This window comes from Ambystoma mexicanum, chromosome 3p (assembly GCF_040938575.1).
Source record: "Ambystoma mexicanum isolate Mex_15411 chromosome 3p, UKY_AmexF1_1, whole genome shotgun sequence".
Classification (NCBI taxonomy): Eukaryota; Metazoa; Chordata; class Amphibia; order Caudata; family Ambystomatidae; genus Ambystoma; species Ambystoma mexicanum.
In genome coordinates, this window is record NC_090925.1 from 592,636,111 (window position 1) to 592,659,296 (window position 23,186).

The 23,186-nt window shown below is 42.3% G+C and overlaps 1 protein-coding gene across 1 annotated transcript in view; it reads left to right on the forward strand.

Moving 5' to 3' along the window:
• LOC138580646 (potassium channel subfamily K member 9-like) overlaps positions 1-23,186 on the forward strand; it is a 330,334-nt gene that overhangs the window by 176,187 nt on the left and 130,961 nt on the right. The window lies entirely within an intron of this gene.

A 23,186-nucleotide genomic window follows, 5' to 3' on the forward strand; every position in this document is an offset into this window, starting at 1 on the left:
GAGTTTATTAATAGGACAATCTTGTGCCTTATGCCCAGCCTTTCTACAGGAAGGATATAGTTGAGACGCCGGATTGACTGGTACCGGCTTCCCTTGATCTGATGGATCTATTTGGGTGAAAAGAAGTTCAACCGATGGAGAATTATTTTCTCTTTTCTCTCCTTCCCCTTTGAAATGTATTTTCGAGGGAAAAGGGTTCTCTGGTTTAGATTTACTCCCTTCAGCATCACTGGAGAATTCTATTTCAAGTAAGCTTTTGTATGGTAACCCTCTGGTAGGAGGGCTCTTGTTCTCCCTGCTCTAGGGTGTATTGCTATGAAAAATCTTCCTCTTCTTCCTCCAAGGTATATGTCCTATCTCTAAAGAGATTTGATGGTGGTGTAGGGGACAGAATGGGGTCACAAATGAAGTCATACCTTTTAGATGGCGTAGCGGGGTTAGGTAAGCCCTGGGGAGGTATCATCAAGGTAAGGTTCTGGTGCCTTATCAGTGACCCAAGATGGAATAGGGTTGCCTCTGTGGAGGAACTGGGTGATTCTGACACCTAGGGGCAAAGGAGTTATCTCTTTTGGATTTTCTTAGTTGGAGAAAGAAACTGGGTTATGCATTTCTATAGACGTCCTGAGGGAAGAGGGATGTTCCTGGGATTTTATATACTAGAGTCCCTAATATCTCACCCTGGTTCATTTTCTTGGGAGTTGACATTTACTTTAAAGAGACATCTTTTAAATGGTCTCCATAGGATACCAGGGGTAGTATTTCCAGATTTCTCTTCAGAGGGGAGTAAAATATATGTACCAGCCATGTTAACTCATAGGTCTACAGATATAACCACTCTACCTGGCACCATATAATCATGGGGACACAATAGATGGTACATGTTTCCCTCCACCATCTTCTTTCCCGGTGGAAGGGCTTGCAGGGTTAGCAGATGGAAGGTGAGCCCCATCTCACCACCGGGTTGGTCTAGGACAGAAAAGTTTTCTGGCTTGGAGAAAAATTATTTGTTGGTAGATGGAGGATATTAGTGGTTTTTTTATTGCTAAATGTGGTCATGGGACTGTATTTCAAAGGTTGTTCTTTTCTAACTTGGTGGGTTCCCCAATTAGTATCAGTTGAGTCACATCCCACCACTGAAACCATGTGTAAGGAACTCATGGTGGCAACAGACACAAGTGATCACGATTCAAGGGTGTTCATTTTAAACAATATGCAGCTTGGAAATGTAACCTAAACCTACGATGGGAGCAAGCTTCGACCATCAAATGAAAAATAAGTTAGTCCTTGTGACGTCTGGTCAAAGTGAAAGGGCCTATACTAAAAAACACTATTGCCAGTCCTTACAACTAATATAGAAAGAGTGTGGGACAGGGTTTTCAAAAAAGAAAGAAGTTTTCTCAATTAATATGACAGGATGGGCTTTAGCCCAGGGTCTCCCTTCCCCACATTTTTTAGCACAGGATATGGTGCAGTCCTGTGCACAGCACACGCTTGAGCTTTCCCAGACTTTACAAGTACCAGGTTCTTCATTGGGTAAGTCTCTTTTCTATAAAAAAAAGTCTCTTGTCTCCAGGGACCTGATGAGTTCCAAAGTAACAAAGGTTCTATCAAATGTTCGGTGGGTGATACCTTCGCCCCTGGGTACCCCCCTTCTGGGCATTAACCCCTTACGCATCGTATTCAACAAAACAAATGCAAAGTTCCTTTTCTGTTGTAATTAGGGTGGTAATGGCTCATCCCCGGATGCCACTCTTCCATGAGCAGACCCTTCTCAATTTTCAGCCATCCGCTTTCATGTTCACTATGGCTTTTCCTTGGTTCACAAATCTTAATGTCTTTTTAACCAGTTCATGGTGAACCTCCCTTTCTTGGGTTCACCCTTGTCAGCACTACTGTTCATTAAGGCATCAGACTCCTCCCCTTTTATACACAATTTTGGGGGTGGTTCTTTGCCCTTGGGTCCCCCTCTTCCGGGCGCAGACCACTCTCAATGGCATCCCTCTGCCGCGGTCACTCTTGCTAATCTTCTCTCTCACCATGCAGGATTTGCTTCCTTTAGCTTTCAATTACTTGCCGGTCAAAGACTTTTGACTGTACAGCAGATGCTCAACCTCTGTAGGACTAGTTTGACATTCTTCTTGCGGCTCTCACATGACCTTTTGGTTCTTATAGTTTCAATGCAAACAAAGGGGGATCAGCCAGAGTCTCTCACACAAGCAGCCACATGGTGCTGGAACACACTGCAGCTGGTCTTGAAGGTTTTATTTGCGTCGGGTAGTTTCACCCCTGGGGCTCCCTCTGTCGGGCTCGGAACCTTCTTGAAGTTCTTTAAGGTTCTTCCTCTGCCAGGCTCGAACCTTGCTTCAAAATAGTCACAATTTTAGTAAAAAGGTTTTGGGATTACTTGTCCCAGAATGCATTGGGCTGATTTTGCTCCCACTTCGTTGCTCCCCGAAATGGCACTTTCTGTTTTTGGGAGCTGCAGGAGGGGATGTTTCTATGAGGTCAGGGTCTCTCCCTCTGTCCCTCAGAGACCCGGGTTTGCCTGCCTGGCCCAGGGTAGGAGTTTAAATGTTTGTACCTCCAGGCAACCCTAGCTGCCCCTGGTCTTGCCTTCTGGAGGGATATTGTCCTCCTCCGCACTGCAATCTCCTCTCTGGTAGCAAGGCCAGTGTTTGGGAGATTTTCTTCTTCTCCTCCTCCAGTCCTCCCAGGGTCTCTTCAGCTCACTAGGGCTCTCGCCTGCTCTTTGGTACCTTCCAGCATCCCTGACTCACTCACAATGCTGTTCCTGGATGTTGCTTTTACACTCCCAGCTAGAGTTAATTGGAGTCAGGGGTGAATAGTTGTTCCACCCTGCCTGACTCTGCCTGACCTCGTTATTGGGACAACCTGGAGACTGCCCACAGGACTCCATTGCCCATTTATTCCTATGGGTAATCCTTTTGATTCCCATCTGCCTCTTCCTTGTCCCAGTCCTTGTGGATTTCAATAGGGCAATGGGATTATGGGAGTTGTAGTGTTGTGGAGAGGTAAAATTATGATTGGGTTTAAGAGGTAATTTGGAGTTCCCCTGTAGTTTTCTCCATCTTTTCCATAAGGGAAAGTGCTGGGGGGATGGGATTTTGGTGACAACATCCCATAAAGACTGCTGGGATATCGGGTGGAGGTGCATTGGAAAAAAATGGCATACCACGTCTCGCACAAGCGCGCTCCTCTTGCAGTCTCCAAGGACCACCTGCCCAGGTCATCCTCCCTGCTCGTCCACCTCCAGTGTTGGGATCTAAGAGCAATGGCCCTCCCCTGGCCACCTGAGCAAAAGATCCCCAGCAATAACCTTGGAGAAAAACCTCAGGTTTCTCTCATAACACACACATTTATACAACATACACAAAGAAAGCGCTTACACCGGCATCCATCATCATACATTCACCTAATAACACAAGCATGCAAGCATCCATACACATAATTTAAATTTTAAAAAATGAACATAAACAAACTTTCCTTCTGCCACGGGTCCGGAGAATCCAGTGCTCCAGCCCCCTGCAAGCATGAACAGGAATCAGGAAGTTTCCTGGCCTCTGCACATGCGTGCAAGGGGCCTGACGTCTGGAGATGCCCCACTCCAGTCTGCTCTGTCTATATGTGTGAGGAGGAGCGGAGCGCCCCGTTGCACATACATACATACAATTCCCCAGCCAGCATTTCAAATGAGTCATGCAAGGCTGGGGAAGCAAACGCCCCCACCCTTGCATGGCTCATTGGGCTTGCGTGGCTCTGGAAATTTAACTATGAAAAGGAAACAAAGTTTCCCTTTCAAAATTAAGAGCACTTCCTCAGCTGATAAAAACAGCTGAGGGAGTGCTCGTATTTTACTGGGCTGGCTCCTCCATAATGGGTGAGAGGGGGCCAAGACCGGTGGGTCAATGCCCCCTCCCCCATTATGGACTAGCCGCCCCTGGGGAGGAAACCTCGAGATCTGAAGACACTATTACATTCTAATTTTCAGAAAGGGAATTTTGAGACTTTACTTTGTGGGACTATTTTATACTTCGGCAAGGGAGCTGAAAGAGAGCTACGAGCTGGAAGAAGCTCAGGACTTTGTATTGAACACTGTTTTCCTTCTGATTGCTGACATCCCTATACATTGTATGGTTATAGTTGTGATGGCAAGCATAGTTTTTGGACACAGACAGATTTCTAAGATGAACTCTTTCACTCAGACTTTCCTTCATTTTATTTAGGCAGGGACCTCCCACCTTAGTATAGGGCAGGTTAGGCCTTTTTCCATCCTGACATTTAAGTTAATAAATGCTGTTATTTTGAATTCAGAATCTGTTGTCTGTGTCTTTCTTCATGATGCCTTCACAGATGGTGTCAGAAATAGGATGTGGCTCAACTGATAGAATTTGGGGTACCCTAAAATTTGAGAAGTTGAGTGCCAGAGAATCGGACCCCTCAGTAGCCACTAAAGACTCTATTGGGTTTGATATCTGTAGCAGTAGGAATGAAACAATTCCCCCAGGAGAAAGGAGACTGATACCCACCGACTTTATACGTATTCCACCCCTTGATACTTACATTATACTGGCACCTAAGTCAGGTTTAGCATTGAATTTTGGGATCAATGTCTTAGTGGGGGTAATAGACCCATACCTTCTTAGTGATATTAAGGCTTTACTGCAGAACCACAGAAAGGATCCCTTTCAGATCCATCAAGGAGATAAGATTGAGGAGATAAGGGGTACTTGAGAACGCAGTGTTCCTAAACTCCAAGCAAAATCCAGGGATGAAAGCACAAACAGGGGGACTCCAGGCTTTGGGGAGGCTGACAAAACACCTAAAGATCCTCCCAAAACTGAAATTAGAAGAACTATAGAGCAAGAGCCTGAAACTCTTCCTGACTTAGCTTTCGCTCAGAGAAATGACCCCTTATTTGCTGAAGCATTCTTACAAGCAGTTTTGGAACCCGAAGGTCGTGAGAAAGGAGGACTCTTCTTTTTTAAAATCTGGACTTCTTTACAGCGTAGATACCTCTTCTGAAGTCATAGTAAAGACACATTTGGTGGTGCGCAAGAGTCATATGTGAGTGGTATTAGAGATAGCCCATCCCCATCTGTCAGGAGGCCATTTGGGCTGTCCAGGACACAAGCACATATAGCAAATAAATTGTATTGGTCCGGAATTTATGCTGACATTAAAACCTTCATTCAACCCTGAGCAGTCTGCCAGAAAACTAGCACACATATACCACTACCAGTTCCCTTGGATCCATTACCAATAATTGAGGTTCCATTTGCCAGGATTGGTATGGCTATCGTAGGACCCCTGGAGACGTCTAAACTGGGGAATAAATAAATATTAGTCATTGTAGGTTATGCCACCCATTTTCCAGAGGCCTTCCCCTTGAGAGCTAATACGACCCAACATATCCTGAAGCATTTACTCGACTTTCATTAGCAAGCTTATTGGGAAAATGAAATTAATGTTGCACATTGCTACCCTTAGAACCTCAGTGTACCATCTCGAGACAAATGGTTTAGTGGAAAGACTTAACAAGACTCTTAAGAACATACTCTGAATCTTAGTGGGACAAGATGGGAAAAAACTGGGATCAGATGATTCCCTGAGCCGTGTTTACAGTTTGGAAAACCGCTCAGCCATCAACAGGATTTTTCTTGATTGAGCTCCTTTATGGACAAGAACCAAGAGATGTCCTGGATATGTTGCCGGAAACTTGAGAGGAGAGAGAAGCAGCTCCAATTTCCGTTTTCCAGACCACAAGTAGATGGAAAGGACACATGAGGGCTGTAAGATCTTTGGTACAGGCTCATATGGCCAATGTACAAAAGCAGCAAAAGACTTTTTACAATAAAAAGGTTTCCCTTAGAACTTTTTCAATAGGTCAAAAAGTTCTCATCCCTTTACCAACTTCAGAAAATAATACTTGTGTGCAAGTGGGATGGACCATATGAAGTAGTAGCGCAAACGGGCCCATGTAATTATAAAATCTCACAACCAGATTGATGCCTTAAAACCCAAATCTATCATGTCAATTTGTTAAAAGAGTGGAAAGAACATCCCACGGAGTCACCAACCATAATATCATCTTGCCTATTACCCGAAGATACAGAAAGTAGGGCCCTAATTTCATCTGACCTCAATAATAATCGTGAACAAAATCTATATGAGCTTATAAGACAGTTTACTGATATATTTCCGGGAAGAACCTGGGAGAGTGAAGGATGTTTACAATCATATCATATAGTTTCTAATGCTTGAGAAACCCAGTGCCCGTGTGTGAACTGAAGGATTTCCAGAGTGGTTGCCTGTAGCCTGAAACAAGTTTTCAAAGGTTTCAGATCAGTGACTTGCTTAATTAAAGAGAAACAAAGAACTATATATGTTAACAATACAACAAAGGGAAATACTTTGTATCAGAGTGGTCTCATGTGATAAGGAACATGTTTTTGAAAGTCTGTGGACAATGAACTATTCAATTAAAGTACAAGGGGCAGCTACCTTTGTTCAATGTTAAGTAAATCAGAGTGTTTGCGTGTGGCAAGAAACACGTTCTCAAAGGTCTCTACACATTGAACTATGCATTTAAAGTGAAATTAACCATTATTGAATAACAAATTGAATAACGACTTTGCTGTTAAACAGAATTAAACAGGTGAAATCTAAAGGAGGAAAGATGGTTTAAATCAATGTAAATAATAATTCACTAAAAAAACTTTGTTAAGGGGACATTATGGTTAAGGTGCTCTACTAAAAACCTGTGCACTTCACCAAAAAGAACTTTCTAAATGTGACATTATGGTTCGAAGTAAAACCGAAAAACCCCTGAAATTCGCCAGTTATGGTAGGCTCAGCAGCCATAACTGCCCGCACCACTGTGCACTGCTAACACTAACACCAGGACATCAAAGATGACATCACAAATGTAATTTACTATATTTATATATGCATTTACTTATATTTTTTGAAAGAGTTAAAATGTCCGCGGACAGCGCGTCTGTTCGGGCTGGCCGTAATCAATATAATATGGATGTTCTAAGGGCAATACACCTACCCGTACCATTCACAACCAACATGGAACTAATCTTACAAGGCAGAAGGTGTCCAAGTTGTCCGTAAATTAACAAAATGGGGGCGTCCTAAGGACATTATACCTCTCCGTACTTGTCACAATCAAGATAAAACATGTTCTTAGAACACACCAGGTGTCCGGGATGTCTGTAAATGAACAAAATGGGAGTGTCCTAAGGACACTATACCTGTCACCATTGTCCGCAGCCAAAATGGAACTGTCCGTAGAACAGGCGCGGTGACCGGCATGTCCGTAGTCAAACAAAATTAAGGTGTCCTAAGGACACTGTACCTAGCCGTACAGTCAGCAGAACATCTACGCACATGCTCACCACACCCATAAGTACTGCGAACATTGGGCCTGTCTGTAACTGTCCGTCTCACTTGTGTCGCACTTTTAATTCGTTTCAGGACCCGAACACTGTCCGTAGAAAACGCACGCGCATGCGCACATCCGTTACTCCGCATTTGGTGTCCAGCGGGCACCCATTTCCTGTGCGGATGTGTTCACGACATCATCATATGACCGCACCCACGCTGAGCATGTGCCTTAATTTGCGCAGTTTGTGTGCTTCCGCAACATTTCAAAAGAAATTGTACAGACATGGGAAATTATTTTACAGTATAAAATCACCATTTCACATGTCCCATACAATGGCCCTACCTTTCAACGTATTGTTTAGAATTTTTGCAATGCTTTTGAGTGTTCGATATGGTCACGAGGCGCACCCCTCCACCCCTATAAAACGCCACACCCCCGAGCTCATCTTCATTGTACTTCTGGCTATGGCAGATTGAGTTGTACTGCCTTTACTGCTGTAGCGAAGATTAGGCGACCAATCCTAATGTCATCCATGGCTGCTGTTGCTTCATTAGCCTCAGCACCACCCCCAAACCCTCCACTGCCACCACCTCCCCAAGGGCCTGCAGAGAGAAATAGGCGTGAGGATGTAGAGAGCGAGGAAGAAGAGGAAGAAGAGAATGAGGTGGAGGAACTCCGCACTACAAGCACTCGCCGGGAGTCGTGGGTGTGGCGGTTGTTTACTGTTTGTGGAAACGTACCAAAAGCATGTGTGAACCAGCTCAGGTGTAACCAGTGCAAGTTGGTGCTGAGTCACGGGAGACCTGGTGCGTACAGCTTTGGTATGACAACCATGAAGCGACACCTAACCTCGTTTCTCAGTGCGGACATTCGCAAGGTGGTACCATGTGAAGAACGTAGTAGGTTGAGTTCCTCCACAGCATCCTCTGTGTCCGATCCGCTCACCACAAGAGACACTCCTGTGGGAGAGCACATCCCTCCAGCTGCCTCACAGACCATTCGCGATGCTGTTGACCCTTACCTTGTGAGGGTCACAATATTGTTTATGTACTGCGACGCAGTACTCTGCAGGGGGGGGAGTCTTCGAAGTGCTTTTGAGACTACGGTCACGGAGCACCAGAAGAACTGCTCCCTACCTAAGGAAAGTCCACCGTCCATCTTTCTCTCTCCACCTGCCCTTTCTTATCCACGTGGTTGGTGTCCCTTCCTTACCCTCCTTCACCCTCCTCTCCTAGTGTGTCGTGTGTTAAAAAATACAAAAATGGAAAACAACAAAAATTACAAAAAAGGCTCTTTTTAGAGCTGCCTTTCTCATTTTAACAATGGAACTATCAAGTGACTGGTGTAGGCCCCCCCCATATTGTTCAATAAGTCCACAGACAGTCGTAGGACACACAAAAATGGAGGGTGACAGCGGAACAAAACCAATGCACCTTTCGCTGGGAGTAAGTCGTGGCTCTGAAAAGAGCCTTTTGGTGGTGTTTTGTGTGTTTCAAAAACTGTGCATTCGAAAAAACAGATTGCCAAATAGGTGACTATGAATCCAAAAAAGGTTGTAATGCATTTTGAACATTTTGAAGAAAAATCTGATTGCCAGCATATGTGAGATGGACTCCATCACTGCGAAAAATAAAATGTTTTCATTGTGGAATGAGGACATGCCAACATCTCTTAGAAAGGCACAAACAGCCTTATTGACATTGTGCATTGCCTTCTCCATTTGTGGACCAAATGCAGAAGAACGCAGCCACATATGTATTTGTGCAATACGGGAAAAAACTACTAGGTAATTTGGAAACATGCCCATGACCTTCGCAAGTCCTTCCTTCATTGCAAATTGCAAAGAACTTCCAGAGACATGCCCTAAACTGTTTCCTCCACAATGAATGATAATTATATCAGGATGACGCTCTGTATGTAAAGTAGCACGCAGAGGTAGCAAGTCCAGCCACTTCATTCCACGCACTCCATGCCAGTGCACTTCCACATGAGAAAATCCAAGATCTGCTGATATACCACAACTTTCTGCATGCACCTTCAGCCAATGTATCCATGAGTCTCCCAAAATCCAGATAATCTGTTTTCGAGCACACAGAGCCATAGCTGTCTGGTCTCCTGTCAGGAAAAAGACGTTCTCACTAAATCTCTCTGTTCAGAACACATCCACTGAACTTTACTGACCAATACCTAGCTATGCACATTCTCATTTGCATGCGTCTCCACCCCAGAAACTCTGTTGATAATACGCGCTGCCTGCAGACTACCGCCATGTCCGCGGACACATACAGGATATGAGCATGACGACTGTACATTTAAATAGTATTCCCCTTGTCCCCTTCAAGGTGGGCTCTGAAAAGAGCTGTTGTTTTTTGTTTTTTGGGCCTGACAGACACCTGTTATTTGATTTTTTTTCTTCTTACTTTACTCCTACAATCATTACAGAACCTTCTCCAAAGCAAGCCTTACATTCCAAAAGAATGCGGTATTTCCCAAAAAAGATACCGAAACACCATCTGCTTCAAAATAAGCCGCATTACTGGAAACAATGTTCTCGCGGCTGCAGAAAAACATACCAGCGCGTAACATGAAAGAACGCATGACGAGATTGATGGTCCACCTCCCAATACTTTGATCAGGACAAAAAACAGAACTGGTGTCCCATTTTCCTCTAGGGAGTAAGCCAGAATAAATTACTTTCACAGTTGGAAAGATATTAATGACTGCTTGCACCAACTGTTCCAAATCTTCCAACAAAGTAGGTGAAGTCACATAGCCCAAATGGCAAGCACCGTAGTGCAAAACTACCACATGGGGACTGGTAACCCTACGCATATCTCTGCAAAGTTGGAGAATTGCAGAAAGATTGCAATCAGTCGAAGCACTCCACACCACCCCCACTCCTCTGACATCGAAATTGTGTGCCACATGCCTACTTTTCGAATAGTGCTGTAAACCATGGACAAAAATATCTCCGAGCACCAACACCCTAACTGTCTCCACCTCTGCCATCTTCACTACACGCACCGTCTTTCGACACAAAGGAACAATGTGAACATCTGATTGGCTGATGCCTACAGTCCCCTTTCAATGCTAGATTTGTTGTAGAACCCTGTATGTGCCACACCCTACCCGCAGACAAGCACAGTCTACGTGCAGCATGCAACTCTTAGCCAGTCCTTCTACCCTTTCCACATCACTCGCAAATCCATTCCCTCATTGGATACAGCTAAGCAGTCACACAACCATCCACCAATCACATTCAAGATCTCTACATCTAACTCCATCATCAGAGTTTCGCACTTCAAATGTACTGTTGATCACTCTGAATGCAAGTCTCATATAATGCCAAAGCACCTACTTCAAAAATTAGTGTCCAAGTGTCGCAGATTTCTACTTACAGCTCCATGCATATGCACATGCATGAGTACAAAGTACAGGTATTCATATTTTATTCAGAGAACATGTGCAACCCTTATGATTTCATTTAAACAAATGAATGCCACTAAATCTGCATAGCCAACACATACCAACGCTCCCCCTTTAAGTGCAAGACTTCCGATTTTTCATTGTGAAACTGCACTACTTCTTACTGTTTCCCGCATAACCTATACATACGTAACAACCCTCCGATTTAGGAGGGAAACTCGATTTTCCATTACAAAATGTCACAATTTTTTACTGTCTACCGCCTAAATCAATGCTACTTCCAATGCGATCGTATGAGAAAAATAAACATTCCCGATTGCTGTGGTGACATCTCCCTCTGAGGCTCTCCCGAATTTTGCATTTGTACTTATAATATGAAAGTAGTCAAACTTTTCCCATCTACTATAATGACCTATCACTTACAAACCTCTCTGCTATCGACAACACAGCTTAAAAAAAACAAGTGATTTTCATGACCTGAAAATTGTTCTCATTTGCGAAGCAGGTTCAACTAACATACTGCAAATAACCTATAAAGGCTGCACGTAGTGAATAAAATGCACACATGCACTGTGTCGAGATATCCAAAGTGAATACTCGACGGAAGATGCAAAATGAATGTGTACATTAACATAACTGCTTTAAACACACAAAGTTACTCACTTCTTCCTTTTACAATTGCAGTGAAGACTACTCTCCTGAAAATCAACAGCATCTACACTGCAAACAACATATCCGAAGAAACCTGGTCATTCCGCAAAAAAAAGTAAGTACTGTACTACCTTTATATTCTTACTGTTCCTCAAAGAGACTGTGGGGGTTATTTATGTAATTTGCGCACCCAAAAAAAACCATTGATTTCTGAACCATTTTACCCACAAATCCACATTTATTAAACAAAAAAAAACAGGCAGAATGGCACACAAATCCCTGTGTTTTGGAACACAATATCATACAGAAACCTTAGAATGCTCGTACTACAAAACAAATAGCTGTTTTAATTTTACACCATTACGTTTACATTAATGCTTCTCCTCACCACTAACTCACTTTATACTCTCTTCTAAAGCACGGTGTAGTAATGTACAAACAGAAAAATAGCCTTCCCAAGTCATTGTAATTGCCCAATGCACATTCACACACCACCACAAAGAGCTTCCCCATCAAACTCATGCACACATGCACACAGCACACATACATGTCCAAACCATGTCTTCTTTTTTATGCAACAGACCCCAAAGAATGCCTTCCAAAAAGCAAGTCCATAGAAAGGAACGCAGAAATAGAGCAAATGAAAGTAAAAGTGTCCAAAGTAAGCATCCACCTCTAGCAGAGTTTGTAGAGAATGTTGGAACAAAACAGCTAATAAAACATTTAGCGAAACAAAGGAAGCTTCAACTACAGAAACATTGGCTACAAAATATGGCACGAAACAGAAAACACTTTACATAAAATCAGCTACCAGTACTGCTAACAATGCTCCTATGAATCCTGATATAGTAACAAGAACCCATAGTAAAAAAAGTAGTTTAGCAAAAAGGTTTCACCACAAAGTCCTTCAGAATCTAATAAGAGGAGCGAAATCATCCTCAACCCTTAAAACCTACTGTAGAAAGTTAATTCTACAAGCTCTCATAGACAGTGCAATCTTTCTCAAAAGGAAGTTATTTATTTTAGTGTTAAATAGGATGAAACCATTAACAAAACTAAGTACTGAACTACAAAAGAAACTTCTCAATAAACGGAATGTCAACAAAAATAACTTCTTAAATATTTGTGGAGGTGAATGGAGTCACACAACAACCACAGAACCATATTTTAATGAAGAAGCATACAAACAAAATCAAACAAACACAATTACCATCCATAGCAGTGGACGAGGGTATACAAAAATCAATAATACCATCATGGAACAAGAAACACTGCTTACAAACGTATCCCCTGAAAACTCAGAATGCCCTCTCCATTCGACTAAACCAGACCGTCCAGTATACAAATGGTTGTGCACATCAATGTGTAACATTCCTAACAAATCTTTCAAATCTTTACGTCAGTTCCTTAATCAGTATGTGAAAGGTAAAGACAAAATCAAAATGCAAGTGCTGCAAAATATGGATATCTGTCCAGTGCACAAATACACTGGACCACAAGGACATTCATTAGCCTGCATTTCAGGACCTATTTGCAAAAGCACATTCCATGATATCAAAACAATATCAATACATCATTCAAGTGTAGGAAATCTAGTTTATAAACTGTACTATGCTAAATGTCAAATTGCCAATTTAAATAACACTCTTCTACATGGTACACCCAAACACCTACAAGAAGAAATTGACCGTACCAAGGGAAAATATTTTGGAAATGAAAGCCACTTATAAAAAACAATAGTTTCAGAACAGACTAGCAACAATTCTGCACATAGCAACCTTCTATTACACACATACAAAAAAGAAATACTAAAATGTAAAAGTACATCGGCTGAAGTACCAAACCATGTGTGTGTGTGTTGCCGCAAAACGTTTTACAAAAGGAACACAAAAACTATAGACGTAACATACAAAATAGAAGACAATGAAGATTCCAAATGATTTGAATTAGCTCTCTACCTTTTAGCAGAAAATACCAAATAAGTGAACCCCTAATATGTTGCAGTTACTGCACTACAAAACTGGACAACAACCAAACTCCTTCACGTGCTATCACAAATAATTTGGAATTATTCCCACTACCAAAACCCCTGCAACAACTCAATTTGTATGAGAGCATCATAATTCAAACAGTTCACCCATTTCAAGCAATAATATGCTTTCAACCAAAAATAGCAAAATTACCTCCCTCTGAATTGGTGAAAGGCATTTGTGGCAAAGTATTTTATTTGCCATTAGATCTGACAGAAAATGTGCACACTCTAGGAGCGCAACATCCAACAGAGCATTCTTTAATTGTCTTAGTAATTGGTGTACCAACAAAAGACAAAAGAAATTGGCAACAACTGGTGGATTTACATAACGTTAGAAAAGCCTTGCAATATCTGAAAGACAATAACAAATACTACAAAGAAATAAATATTGAAGAAAGCCTAAGGGGAACAACTGAAATAATTCAAGAGACATCAGAAACTGGTAAATTGTAACTTCTGGATCCTGCTGCAGTATCCACTCTTTTGGACCATTACACAATTCATCCATTGTATTCTAATGAGAGCATAGATGATGCACTAGAAACTTACCTGTCATGGGTACTGGCTTAGGTAGCACTACCAGGTCACCTTCATATCCAATCCAGGATGACAAGAAGAGAAAACAGACAGGAGCATTGTAGGTGAGAGCATAGCGAGCAAGGATAGGGTTAATATCCATTTCACCCATTGGTACTCCCTACGCCCATAGGGTAACATGAGACTTCCTGTTTCCACTAGTATGAATCCTTTAGTGCCAACCCAGAACTAAGTTCAAAGCTCTAGTCTTCGGGCGTGGCTCTCTATAAAAACCACGCCCAAAGAACAAGCCATGCTTCGTGTGCTTTCTGTAGCTTCGAGCACACGCTTACCTAGTTCCTGAGACTTCTACGGCTTTCTACAGCTCTCGCGTCCGGCAGGGCAATCATCTTCACCGCGGACACCGCATCTGAAAAGAGAAGAACAGAGGCAATACTGAATCAGTGGTTTCTCTACTCACCTTTTTAGCAGCCGTCCGGAGGTGTCTGCGACTCCTTCTTCCACTCGCAGACCCACAAGTCACTTCTGCTCGTCCTCTCAGCAAACGTTTCCGGATTTTCTGACCCTGAATAACTTTCAGCAACCTACAAAGAGAAAAAACAAGAGAAAGACAGGTTAGAACTTGAAGACACATTGTTGGCAAAAACCTCCATAGACAATACAAACCTGTACTTTCACATGCTCTAACCCAGTGATGCAACTGGGAATCCAAGGACATATAGCACTTACCTGATCCAAGCAGCACGAAGGGTCCAGTGAGGTAACTGGCCCTGGGACACTTTTCAGGAGCTTCAGAACTCCTCTAACCCCATAAACTGTGGTGCTTTCATCGCAACAGCACCCCCACAACAACCAGCAAAACCAGCACCAAGTCAGCGCGACAGCCAACAGGTCCCGCACTGAAGCGCCCCTGCAGAGGCAGGACGGAGAGCCCGCCTTTCCAAACTAAGAGGTGAGTCCCGTTGACACATTATTTTAATTCATAGAGAGTCAGGGGAAGAGGGTTCCATGGGTCAGGAAACACCACTCACTAATCCATCTTTCACGTTATAGGTAGAACTCCGGGTAAGGAGAGAGCAGGGCAAAGGTCGGCGGACTCCATCACTCCTGCAGAGATTCAGGTGAGCATGACATTACGAAATGCGACAAACCCAAGGGTCACCAATGAGCATATGGGAAAAAAGTATAGAAGCACGTGCTTTTCCACTGCTATTTCCTACTGGCAAAGGCAGAAGATACAATGATAGACCCACTCATATTACGGCATCAGAATACCGCTCATTATGAATGTATTCTGAAGATCCCAGATTTAGACAAAATGTGGAATACATATTCCACCTACTCTTTGAAAGTGAACTAGCAACCCTATGTTACGGAGTTGCACACATATTGAAATCTGGAACCCACTTTCAAAATATGTCAGCTACACAATTAATACAAAAAGTGCAAGAAAAAGATGAGGTTTTACAATCAAGTAAAACAAATCTTTTTGCAAACATGCGTGGTACGAAAGAATACTGTTCCGATGGCACGGAGATGTACGTTGTATGATCAGAAACCTTGGACCACCCACTTGGTTTGTTACATTAAGTTGTGTAGAGTATGCATGGGAAGATTTACATGAGTTCCTACGCATATCAAACAACAACAAAACCAACATGGATATACTAACACCTGGAGAACTTTTGCTCTCTAGATCCTGTTAATGTGTCAAGATATTTCCATCGTTTCATGCTATGCTACACTTTATTTGTAATAAAACTGTTCCTCCCTCGGAGAAGTACAACACTTCTTTTGGAGAACAGAATACCAACCCAGAGGAGCACCACATATTCACATGCTTTTATGGATCAAAGGTGCCCCTAAATTTGGTCCGGACAGTGATGCCACTGTTTTGCAGTTCATCCAAAAATATGTCACTTGTGCAATCCCTTCACAACGGACACATAGGGCCTCATTACGACTCCGGCACTGGACCATGGAGTCCGGCATGGTGGATGGTGGAATTACCGCCCCATTCCAAGGTGAGTGGGGCGGTAATTCCCCATTCACCATTTTCCCTTCCCCATTCCCATTTTTGCCCCATAGGGCATAATGAGGATGGGGAAGGCGCTAATTACGGCACCTTAAATTACGGTGCCGTAATTAGCACCAAAGTCGCTTAGCGCCTTGGACGTTAACGCCTGCAAAAAGCAGGTGTTAAAGTGTGAATCAGGCGTTAAGGGTTAACCGCGCCGACGGCACCTTTAAACCCTTGACGCCTGACTTGTAATGAGGGCAATAGTGACCTTCATGGACAGATTTTACAATTTCAAAGACATAAATGTGGCAAATATTGTCATTGCAAATACAAAAGTAAAGGGAAATACTACACCAAATGCCACTTTGGTTTCCCTAGACCAGTTACAGAAACAGGTGAAGTGAACAACTTCATGTCTTCAGTTCGACATAGTGTTAAAGGTATATCACCTAAGAACACGTATTACATACAAAGAACAGAAGAATCAAAATATATCAATGATTACAATGCAATCATTGCCCTCTTATGGAATGCAAACATATATGTGCAGTACATTGCAGACAATTCCACTGCAGTTGCACGATATGTTACAGCCTACTTAACAAAAGCAGAAAGAACAGAGCTACAAGACCTCTGGAATGACCTATCATCAGACAAAACACTATCTCAGAAATTGTACAGCCTAGGCATAAAAATGCTCTCGCATAGAGAATGTGGCACCTATGAAGCTGCAGATCGTTTGACCGGTACTGCTTTGTATGGAAAATCAGAAAACATAGTATGGCTAAGTCTTGGTCCTGCTAAATCTAGAAAAAGAGTTCTGAAATCATATGAGGACATAGAAACAATTGATCCCAACAGCCAAGACATTTTAAAAAACAATTTACTGGACACATACTATCCGAACAGGAGTACCACTTTGGAAACCATGTATCTATACCACATAGCTCAAAGCTTTGCATACAAAAATAATATAAAACCTGATGAAAGCAAAGGCAGATATAGAGTGACAGATTGTGAAGGCAGCTTAGTGAAACTTATGAAACGAAGCTTAATTATTCATGTCAAATTGTCATTAAAAAATCCTCAACAGAAAGAACGACATTACATGTCCCTGCTACAACTTTTTAAACCATGGAGAAAAGAGGAAGAGATACTAGATAACTATGAATGCTATGAAGATGCTTTCAAAGCAAATGAAAGCACTATCACCGATGTGAACTTTACACAGTACAAAACAATGTTGCACAATGAACAGCAACACGAAGAAGAACTTCAGGCCTAACTAGATAAGGACACTTACGACAGTAGTCAACCTTCTGTAACAGGAAGTCAAGAACCATTAGGACAGCCAATAATAGCAAATGAGGCAGAATTAGCTATGAAAGAAGTGGAAAACACCATGTGTCAGTATGAAGAAGATACAGAAGACTTAACTGTACTACAAGCAAAACTTACCAAAGATCAGCGCACCATTTTTGAAGACGTAACAAAAGAAATTGCACATGGTGTACAACACGAACATAATTAATGTACCTGCCAAAATTACAAACCTATACTGCTGCACGTCAGTGGTGAAGCTGGGTCAGGAAAAAGATTCTTAATCAAAATCATTAGCAGGTTCCTTCAACAGTTGACAAACAACAAACTGTCAGCTGTTGTAACTGCTCCCACAGGTTTAGCTGCCTACAACATAGGCGGTGTCACTTTACACCGATTACTACTCCTTCGAGTAGAACACCAAAACAAATTAGACTATTACAAACTTTCTGCAGAAGCTGCAATAGAACTACGCAGAGTATTAAAACAAATGAAAATGCTACTAATAGATGAAGTGAGCATGGTCTCTAACCTAATGTTGGCTTCGATTCACTTAAGATTGCAAGAAGTACCTTAAACAAACTACGAAGAACCCTTTGCAGGGAAACACATTATCGTTTTTGGCGATCTTCTACAATTGACAACAGTGAAAGGTGAACCTATTTTTAAAACGTTAGGACACAAACTCTGCCATAAAACTGTTGGCAGCATAGGAAATGTGAACCTTTGGCAACATTTCCAATACAGAGAATTAACACAAAACATGCGTCAATCTGCAGATCTCACTTCCACCAACATTTTAAAAAGTATTAGAGTTGGTGTACTATGATATGATATGATATGATATGGCATTTATAACGCGCATATACACAAGTGTTTCAAGAAGCACAAGCAATATTGAAAAACCAGCACATTCATGCACTTTATGGTGATAACGCATGTGCTACTGATGTTATGGAACAATTAGCACGCAAACATGTCAGTTGTATGGCCTTAATGCCAACTCTTGCAAGCTGTTTCAAATTTAATGAAACAATGATAAAAAAAAAGAAATGCAACCAATAATGGAAATTTGCTCCACAGACAAACTAGACGTACATGGTATGACAGATAGCTGGTTTGGAAAAAATATTAAAATGATCCTTAAATTGTAGAGTAATTTTTAAGCGTAACCTTGACGTGGAGCAAGGGCTAGTTAATGGGTCACTGGATACAGTTGTTGGCTTTGAAACATACCCACATTACAACAACATTCAGTTTGTCAATATTCGCTTTGACAAACTTTCAGAAGTGAAAAGGATAGGGAAAAGGATAGGGCGCTCAACTGCTCGATTCCTTCTCTTCAAAGACATGTATGTACATAGAGAACAATTTTCTCTACCTCTTGCATATGCAGTCACCATATGCAGTCACCATTGATAAATCCCAAGGTCTTACCCTAGACAAAGCATTGATAGATATAGGAAACACAGTCACTAAGAAGGCATGAGCTACGTAGCACTATCACGCTTACGTACACTTGACGGTCTATTTCTAATCAACTTTGATGCAAGTAAACTGAACGCTGATATTCCTTGCATTTTAGAATACAATAGACTGTGTTAACTGTACACCCCCCATCTGAAATCATATCCTGTTCCAGAAAAAGGAAAAACGTGGTAAAAGAAAACTAATTCAAACAGAAATGCAACAGAATCTGATGGCAAATCCTTCAAAGAAAACAAAAGAAACTAAAACTTCATCAATTACCACAAGCAAAGAAGAATCTATTAGGGAAAGAAAATCAGGTACTTCTGCAAAGAAGTAACAGAAACTCCAAAAAAATCACTCAGAGACAGAACTAGCTGGTCCATTCAAAGTTTCAAATGAAACTGGTGTAAGTTGCTATGCAAATGTAGCAATGAATATTCTATTTCAATTGCCACCAATTGTTAACAATATTTACGTGCACAGTACAGACCAATTGTGTTTGCAAATGTTAGTCCTTCATAGAAACGCAACGCACAATCCTGACAGCATGTATAGTGTTCACGGAATAAGACAAAAATTGGACTACTGTGCTGGAATGGTGAGATTCACTATAAACTCACAAGAAGATACACAAGAATTTCTAGTGTACTTACTGCAAGTACTGGAAAACAAAAACATACCTATAAATGAAATCTTCCAGATTTCATACGTGTGGAAACATACAGGCACTCTCTGTAACAATGTGACACAGGAACAAATCCCAAATGAGCGGTTTGTGTATGTATCCATACCTAATTGTGAATCCATTGCATTTCAGCAACTTCTACAGAATGCAAACCATGGCAGATTATGTACTGTGTGCAATTCAGATAATCGCTCCACCTTACTGATACAAACACATAGTAACTACATAATATTTATGCTTCTACGTTACAATGCAGATGGTACCAAAAACAACTGCAAGCTGACTGGATTCACACACGGTCAAGTGTCACTTGGTAAGAAAACCTTTGCAACAATAGGTATAAACTACCATGTAGGAGGTAGGAGCCACAACCAATGCAGGTCACTACACTGCATATATTAAAAAGAAATGTGGATGGTTCAAATGTAATGATAGTACCATTACTCTAAAGCAGAGATTGCCAGCTAATCTTACAAATGCGTATTTAATCTTCTTAAAGCCAAAATGTAATAAGTAATGTGTACTTCACCATTAACAAAAAGTTCAAGAGAAAGACTATAAGCAGTTAGAATACGCCAACAGGTATCTAACTGCCCAAGAGTGTATAAGAAGCACACAGATAAATGAATAGCACAGATCTGTAACAACAAATACACAGTTAGAATACGCCAACAGGTATCTGCAAAATATGCAACAAGCCAACATACATAAAATTTATCAGAAACAACAAGTAAACACTCAAAGGAAACAAAGAAATATTTTTTAGCAAAGCAAAGAAAGGGTGTTTTTAATCCAACAAGGATTTTTTTTCCCCCAGACCCAAGGATTTGAAAAACAAACACAGAAAATGAGCAAAATGCACAGTACACTGGTTTGTGAAGTAAATATGAGGGTACATAAAAGCTAAAATGTCTATTGTACAATGTAATAAGTCTTTATAAAACACTAACATTTATCGCAGAAATTAAAAAAGGATATTTCCGCTAAAGTCATGTAACAAATATATGTAATCTCAACAAAATACACAGTAAGTATAATTTCACACATGTCATACATATTCGAATCTATACGTCTCGTCTATGGCAGTAATATGGTGCAGTGGCTGTAGGCAGAGCCTAGAGTCTTCGATGTATAACCTACCACCTACACCCTGTGGCCAAGCAACCAAGACTGTAGGTCCTACCCAAAACCATTGCAGCATATCAAAACCATGGTGGTTTATAACTTCACTGCTTATAACTTTGGTCTTGGATGCATGGTCTGCGGCCATGCACCTAAGACTCTAGGTCATGCACACAACCACCGCACCACAGCACACCCATGCTGACTTATAACCTCAGTGCTGATAACTTCACACAACCACTGCAGCATATCACACCATTGTGGCTTAAAACTTCACAACATATAAATTTAGTCTTGGGTGCATGGCCCTTGGCCATGCACCCAAGACTCTAGGCCCTCCCCACAACCACCTGATCGATATTCAATACTACTGGTGTATCTATTACTGTGATATGCTGCGATGGTTGTGGCCAGGGCCTAGAGTCTTGGGAGTATGGCCTACGGCCTACGGCCATGCACCCAAGACTCTAGGCCCTGGCCACAACCACCGCAGCATATTACACCCATGGTGGCTTATAAATCATTAGCACACCCATAGAATGAAACATTTTAACTGTAGCATGTACTCAATTTGCACCCAGGACTCTAGGCCCTGCCCACACCTACCAGATACATAATCAGTTGTATGGGTGTGATGTATGAATGTGATATGCTGCAGTGGTTGTGGACAGGGTCTACACTCTTGGGTGTATGGCCTACGGCCTGCAGCCATGCACCCAAAGCTCTACGTCCTGCCCACAACCACCGCACTATATAAAACCCACGGTAACTTATAACTGCAGTGCTTAAAACTTTGGTCTTGGGTGCATGGCCTTAAATGTTTCCATTGGGGCATTGGCCATGCACCCAAGACTCGACGTACTGGCCACAACTACCACAGCATATCACACCCATAGTGGCTTATAATTTCTCTATGTATAAATTTGATCTTGGGTGCATGGCCTTTGGCGATGCAACCAAGACTCTAGGCCCTGCTACAACCACCTGATCAATATGCGATACTACGGGTGTATCTATAGCTGTGATATGCTGCAGTGGTTGTGGCCAGGGCCTAGCGTCTTGGGAGTATGGCCTATGGCCTATGGCCTACGGCCATGCACCCAAGACTCTAGGCCCTGGCCACAACCACCGCAGCATATTACACCTATGGTGGCTTATAAATCATTAGCACACCCATATAATGAAACATTTTAACTGCAGCATGTACTCAATTTGCACCCAGGACTCTAGGCCTGCCCACACCTACCAGATACATAATCGATTTTATGAGTCTGATGTATGAATGTGATATGCTGCAGTGGTTGTGGGCAGGGTCTACACTCTTGGGTGTATGGCCTATGGCCTGCAGCCATGCACCCAAAACTCTACGTCCTGCCCACAACCACCACACTATATAAAACCCATGGTGCCTTATAACTGCCGTGCTTACAACTTTGGTCTTGGGTGCATGGCCTTTGGCCATGCAACAAAGACTCTAGGCCCTCCCCACAACCCCCTGATCAATATGTGATACTACTGGTGTATCTATAGATTTGATATGCTCTGGTGGTTGTGGCCATGGCCTAGCGTCTTGGGAGTATGGCCTATGGCCTGCGGCCATGCACCCAAGACTCTAGGCCCTGGCTACAACCACAGCAGCATATCACACCCATGGCGCCGTATAAATCAATAGCACACCCATAGAAACAAAAAATGTAACTACTGTACTCAATTTTAATATTCACTAACACCACGAGTGTCCTTACAGCAGTTTTAAGTTGCAGGCGCACACCACGGACTGAAGCACTATCCCTAAGACACCCCTCATTTTTAGTACTTACAAACATCCCAGACAAGTCGGGCATATGGAATACATCATTTAGACCTGCCACCTAAACAAATACAGTATTTCACCCATCTCTTACTCTCTGAACCTCCCCAAGCACTCTGACACACCAAAACAGTTTCCGAAACAGCATTTTGCCTCGGGTCGCCGCTGCGCTGTCGGCGGATCCAAGATGTCGGGCACATCCAAACAATCCGACGCACATCACGGCTCACTGCAGCCAATCGGCGGAGACGTTGCGTGTCTGCGGTGATGACGCCAGCCCCTTAGCCAATCGGTATCTTGTCCGCGCAGCGAACAGGGAAGTGTGACCACGGAGAGGATATAGATATCACACATTTTTTGAGACCTACTTTTTTGTCGTTTTAACGAAAACTACTGGACTGATTGTCACGCTTTTGGGACCAAGCCCCTGCCCCTGCTACAAATTTGGTGAAAATCCATCCAGCGGTTTGGCCTGTAGGTGTGCGCAAAGTTTTTCCCCCATTCAGTCTATGGGGAAAAAATAAGTTTTGAAACCCCCCTATAACTCCTCCTCCCGGACCAAACATCACCAAACTTTGCAAAATAATTCGGAGTGGCCCATATACTTTTTTTGCAAAGTTTGGTGAGGATTCGTCCAGGGGGAGCAAAGTTATAGACCGCCCAAAAAGTGCTCTTCCTATGTAAACAGCAACTTAACCA